Here is a 7,129-nt window from a genome sequence, read left to right as displayed (position 1 = left end):
TATAGGATTTCCAAGGCTAGGGGGTGAGGTGGCAGGAATCAATGGTTAAATTGGAGGAGGTTGGCAAAGAGGTTGGATGAAAGGGAACATTTGGAGGTTGGTAGGAGAAGGGGTTGGATGAAAGGGGACAATGTCATCTCCACGGTGACAAGTGTCAAGAAGCTTCTAGAAGAGGTTGGATGAAAGGGAACACTTAGTGAGAAGTGTCACAAAGCTTTGTTGATGAGAGGGAAAAGTGTTCAAGGAAAGGGGACATGGTGGTTAGGATGTGCAAGCTAGGATGGAGTTAGTTAAACCCGAGGTTAGATGGAATGAGATAGGTTTAGAAGAGGTTAGGTTAGGTGGTTAGAAGTTACGAGAATTTGAATTTAAAATTCAAATAATAGGAAAAGGCTAATCTCAACAACTCATAAATTGATTTGTTTTAATTAATTAGGGGATTTAGAAGAAATGAATTTGATGGGGGGAATTAATTAATTTGAATTAATTAATCAAAGGGGATTATTGAAATGAACCTATTAAATAAATCCTTAGATTTATTAATAACTAGATGAAAGGGGGAATTCAATCAAATTGCTTAGTGAATTCAATTAAATTAGGAAGGGGGATTAATTAAATAATTTCTTATTTAATTAATTATCTTCAGACCATGTTTAGGTGTATACAGGAACATCATCTAACAGTGAGATACCTATAGAATTCAAGAGAGTTAATAGGAAGAGAAAACCCTCACCGGTACCCTCTCCTTCACCCAAGAAAACAAGAACTTTGAGAAAGAAACAACAAGCAGTAAGGCAATTGGCAAAGAAACTTACACCCAAGAAGAAATAGAAATAGATTATACCACAATTAGATAATTTATTGAATGAAATCACTGGTGACGATAACTTGGCAAATGTGAGAAAATTGTATAACACATTCACAGATTCAGAAAAGGAAAGTATTGAAAACGGTATAATTCTACATCTGGACATATACAAGAAAGTGTTAATTGATGTTGTAGATGATTTACCAAATGATATGTATAGAAGGTTAGATGCAAAGAGGATTGTAGTAATGGAGTTAGACAAGAAACTTAAAATTGAAAAACTTCTAGTTGTACATCTAGTTAACTCTAAAGAGGAAATTGATGACCTAATCTATGAAGATAGCAAATTAGTTTTTGCTAGTGGTCATGGCAAGTGAGCTTAATGGCTGGTAGAGTTAATGAAATTGCAAAGGAAACGACTGATAAATGGGATATCGTTTTTGTAGAAAAAGAAAAACAAGAGGAATTGAACAAGTCGAAGAAAATATTTAAGGTATATCAGAAGGACAAGGACAAAGGGAAAGGTAAAGTTGGTGGAATACCAAACATCAAAATAACTGACAACTTACCACCACCCTTGGATATTGCACCGGTACATTCTATTGATCCACCAGCTGCTGACAGTATAGGTGTAACACATGATGATACTAACCCTGATTTAGAAATTCTATTCACCATGATTGTGGACACTTAGGAAGTGAACATTATTGTGGATAAGGATAATACAAAGGTAAAGAATGAAATTGCTGACAGTGGAAACATTGTTGAGAAACTGGCAGAGAATGTTGAGGTTGAAATGCAAACAGAGCATACACTACAAATAGAGCAACCTTTGGTTACTGGAATTAATAATGGTAGTATAGATGTTGGAACTGAGAAACCTACAGAGATAGAGATACCGATAGTTGAGCACACAGAGAAACCAACAGAGAAATCGACAGAGGCACAGGTACACATTGAGGCAAAGAAACCGATAATCACTGAGAAACCCAAACCATTACATGTTGAAACACAAACTCAGACTGATCCACCAGAGGTTGATACAAGAAAATTGGTAACTAATTTTGGAAGCACTGAAGTGAATAAGGCAATTGGTCAGACATCTGGTACTTCTTTAAGTGAATTTAGGCCTACCAATGTGACAGAGGTACTCCTAGACTCTATCAAGAAGATAATTGATTGTAATGCATTGGCTTATAAAGAAATTGATGATACAATACCTATTCTTAAAATTATTGCACTAAAATGTAATATAGATCATGTAAAGGATTTTTTAGGCCAGTTGGACACATTGTCTAAAATTATTGTTGGAAATGTAATAACAGTTGATAAGGTGAATGAGGATACATTCAAAGAGAAAATGGAAAAAGAAAAGGAAAAACTCTTTGAGGATACAATAAATAAGTGCACTGAACATATTAACACACTTTTACCAGCACTGAGTACAACAATTTTGGAATATAAGGAACTATACAGAGAAACATGCAAGCCACATCTATTGACACATGACATTGAAAAGGAAATAAGCAAAGTACAGAAGGAGATAGATGATATAGTTGATAACATTATTGGATCATCCAAACCTATATCAGTTATTAAGCAAGAAATAGCAGGTTTTGAGGAAAAGTTGGAGAAATTTGAGAAGGAAAAAGTAAGGATCAAGGCAAATGCCAGAGAGCTTAAGTATAAACTTAGTCCTAAGTTGGACAATCTTATCTCTCTGAGAAATGAGATATCTAAGGCATTAATTCAAGGAGAAAGATCACCAGAGGAGCATATGCATCATCTCATTGGCACGACCCAACGAACTAAGGCAACCATGAATTACAGTAACAGATTCATGCAGAGTTTAAACCTGGTTTTGGTAGACATATTTCAGATTGTAACCAACTGGTTACAAACCTTAAGGTGAAATTTTGTACTCATTTGACAATTTTTGACAACCTTTATCATTGATGTCAAAGGGGGAGTAGTAGACAGAGAAAATGGCTATTCAAAGGAGATCATCTGCTCAGGGGGACCACATTTTTTTGGTAAATTTTTGGACTTCACTTTTTGGAACAGTTTTTGGATTTTTCTCATGAGTGTTACCATCAATGCCAAAGGGGGAGATTGTTGGTATTCTACACTCTAATGAGAAATGATGGTGTTGTCATTGATGGAAACCTACTGGAAACCACCTGGCATTCATCTAGTAAAGCCACCGGCAGGCACCGGCACCAGATAGACATCTACATACATTGATAGACACTTCACCAACAGCAGCTACAATGCATACCGGCACTCCAGCCGATAGGGAATAAAATTTTGTTTATTATATTTAATGTAATTATCTTTTGTAAAGCCGACATGGAATAATGTAAAAGACTCATATATATGTATGAGATCATATAGGTCATTGTGTGTAGCAAGAGAATAATTGTGAATTATGTATAAGGAGATATAAGTTGACAGCAAAGGTTTTTGGTTATAGTATGAGCTTAAACTGGTATTGAACCTAGCATAGTTGATGCTGATTTGAAGCAGTACATTGTATTGGATTTTCATAATCCATTTTGTAAGTCAATGAGACTTCTATCTTGTAAATTAAGCAGTGAGCTCTAGGCAGTTGGCCTTCCTGCATGTACAGGCTCCTCATTGTAAGTAACATTTATTCATTGACTAGTGAGTGAATATTGTAGGTCACAAATCCCACTGAGGTTTTTCCCACATAGGGTTTCCTCGTCAAACATCTTGTGTTATGGTGTGTTTTCTATGTTGTCTTTATTGTTCCTGTTTACTACATTAACTCTTATTTATCGGTACACTATTTTCGAATGCAAAATACTTAATAAGGTTAAATATTCTACAAACCGGTTAGATACTGATTCATCCCCCCCCTCTCAGTATCTTTGGGACTATCATTAATCCTAACAGAATGAACTACAATAATAGCATCTCCTATACCTGAATATAGTTTTGATTAAGCTCAATACTAGAGGACTTAATCCTCTTACATAAACCCAACTCGATCACCTATGATCGACCAAATCCTCTGCATGAATGATTATTACATTATTCGCTCCTATATCATTCCTCTTTTTTTTTATCTATAATGAGATCTTACATCATATATATACAAACCCTTGACCATAAACAATAAGGTTGGCCACCAGATAATAAAACCAATTACATAATTATAAAACATGTCAGCCTGAGACCAAAAAAATATCATCCAACCCATAAGACATCTCGGAAACACATCAAGAAGACCAAAAAACACGTTACATTAAGCTGGTCCATAACCTAGATAGTACTGGACCCAATTTAGGTCCACACATGCTAAAGCAATAACCCCAATCAGCCAATTCTTGAACACGATCACCATCAGCATCCTGAATCTCTACTAGAAGCTGCACCAACACCACTTATGCATAGTATCAAAAGATCTTCAACAAAGCTCTGGTGGTGAAATCCTCACCAGATCAACAAACAAGGCTTACTAGTATATAAGATAGCATCCAATCATGAAATCAAAACCAACTAACTGAACATGAATCTGAGTAGCATGAATAGAAGATCTAATAAGCCAATTCCATAAGCCAAAGAATACTAGAGTATACTGGATCATCATGATCTAACCAACCAGAAACCAAACATCCTACCAGGACCAAAAGGATACTGATAAAGCAGCCAAAACAACTAGTGTTGACATCAATGACAAAACATTAATGCAACACATAATCAATTCCTCCAAATTGCCAACAATGTGATCTGTGGTAGAGGTTCTATTTCTTTTGATGGTAAGCATAACACTGATGATGTCTTGTATGTTGAAGTTTTGAAGCATAATCTTTTGAGTGTTGTTTAGATGGTTGACAAAGGTTATACATTTTAATTCAAGAATAGAAAATGCAAGATCCTAAATGCCTCTGGTATAGAGATTGCATCAGGAACTAAGAATGAAGGTAATATATTTCATTTGAATGCTGGTGAGAAAAGTTGCTTGATTTCTTAGATTGATGAAATTTTGTTATGGCATAAGAGAATGTGTCATGTTAATTTTGAATCAATGATTAAGGTTAGTTCTACTCAAGTTGTTAGAGATTTGCCTAAAATTGTTAAGCCTTCTAATTCCGTATGTAAGGAATGTCAAATGGGAAAGCAAACAAGAATTTCTTTCAAGAATAAGAAGTATTCATCTGATGGATTGCTAGATCTTGTGCACACTGACCTATGTGGACCTATTGCAATAAGAAGTGTGTAGGGTGATAGATATTTCATGTTATTTATTGATGATTATTCCAAGATGATGTGGGTTGCCTTTTTGAGGGAGAAATCAGAAGCATTGGACAAAATCAAGATATTCAAAGTAAAGGTTGAGACTGAAGCTGAAATGTCTAGATCTAATAGAGGAGGAGAATTATTTTCTGGTGAGTTTGATTCATTTTGTGAGAAGCATGGAATTAGAAGACAATTATCTACTCCTAGAACCCCACAACAAAATGGAGTTGTTGAAAGGAAGAACATGACTATCTTGGATGTTGCAAGGACTATGGTGATTGAAGGGAATGTTCCAAAGATCTATTGGAGAGAAGCTATTAGGATTGTTGTTTGCACATTCAACTGAGTACATATAAAAGGTGAATCTAGTGAGACTCCTTATGAGAAATGGTTTGGTCATGTTCCTATTGTGGGATATTTCAAAATCTTTGGAAGCAAGTGTTATATCAAGAGAGATGAGGATATAAGAAAGTTTGATGCAAGAAGTGATGAAGGAATTTTCTTGGGATATTCAACAAAGAGAAAATCCTACTGGTGCTACAATAAGAGGCTAAGAAAGATAGTGGAAAGTGAAAATGTGAAAGTTGATGAGAACTATGGAAAAGAGATCAGAGCATATGGATATGATGATGATTAGGAATTTGTTTTAACACTAAATCAGATAGAATAATTGAAACAAAATGATCCGGTAGAGACAGTTAATCTAGATGTTGTTGTTGCCAATGAAGAGGTGTAGGAACCTAAAAATATGAATAATCATAAGACTCTGAGGTATGTGAGATTTAATCATTCTAAAAATCAGATCATTGGTGATAAAAATAAAGGTGTGATGACTAGGAGAAGGCTAGCTTCTGAAGAGATATGTTTGACTTCTAAAATTGAACCTAAAAATGTTGTTGAAGCTTGCAAAGATGAAAATTGGATTAAAGCTATGGAAGAATAATTGAATCAAGTTGAAAAGAATAACACATGAGAACTTATGTCTAGACCTAAATACAAGAATGTGATTGGTACTAAATGAGTATTCAGGAACATATTGAATGAATCCGGTGAAGTTGTCAGAAATAAAGCAAGACTAGTATGCAAAGGATATTCAGAGAAAGAAGGAATTGATTATAAGGAGACTTTTGCTCTAGTAGTTAGAATTGAAGATGTTGGACTATTGCTTTCATATGCTTCTTATAAATATTTCAAGGTATATTAGATGGATGTCAAGGCAGCCTTTCTGAATGGTCATCTTGAGGAAGAAGTCTATATTGAGCAACCTGGTGGATTTTCATTATCAGATGATGGAGATATGGTATGTAAACTGAAGAAACCTCTTTAAGGACTGAAACAAGCCCCTAGAGCCTGGTATGCTAGATTGGATAAGTATTTACTAAAATTGGGATCTAATAAAGGTATTGTTGATAGTAATCTATATCTCAAGATTGAGAATGATAACATTTTGATTGTTGAAGTTTTTGTTGATGACATTATCTTTGGAGGAGATGATAACTTAAGTATGAAGTTTGCCGGTGATATGCAGAAAGAATTTGAGATGTCTATGATAGGAGAAATGAAATTTTTCTTAGGACTGCAGATTTCACAAACTAGTAAAGGAATTTTTATATCTCAAGCCAAATATGTAAGGGAATTATTGAAGAAGTTTGGGTTAGAAGATTCTAAACCAGTTGGAACTCCTATGGTGACTAGCTGCAAATTGTCTAAGAATGATGAATCTCTGAAAGCTAATTAGACCTTGTAGAGATCTATGGTTAGTGGACTGTTATACCTAACTCAGACTAAACCTGATATTATGCATGTTGTGTGCATGGCTGCTAGATATAAAGCTGATCCGAAAGAGAGTCATGTCACTACTATGAAGAGGATATTCATATACTTGAAATGAACTATGGATTATGGTTTGTGGCATTTGAGGAATGATGATTTCATGTTATATTCTTACACTGATGTTGATTGGGCTGGTGATGTTGATGACTGGAAGAGTACCTTCAGTGGTGCATTCTTTTTGGGTAAGAAATTGGTTTCATGGGCAAGTAAGAAATAAGATTCGGT

This window comes from Cryptomeria japonica, chromosome 10 (assembly GCF_030272615.1).
Source record: "Cryptomeria japonica chromosome 10, Sugi_1.0, whole genome shotgun sequence".
Taxonomy (NCBI): Eukaryota; Viridiplantae; Streptophyta; class Pinopsida; order Cupressales; family Cupressaceae; genus Cryptomeria; species Cryptomeria japonica.
This window is presented reverse-complemented; position numbering follows the sequence as displayed.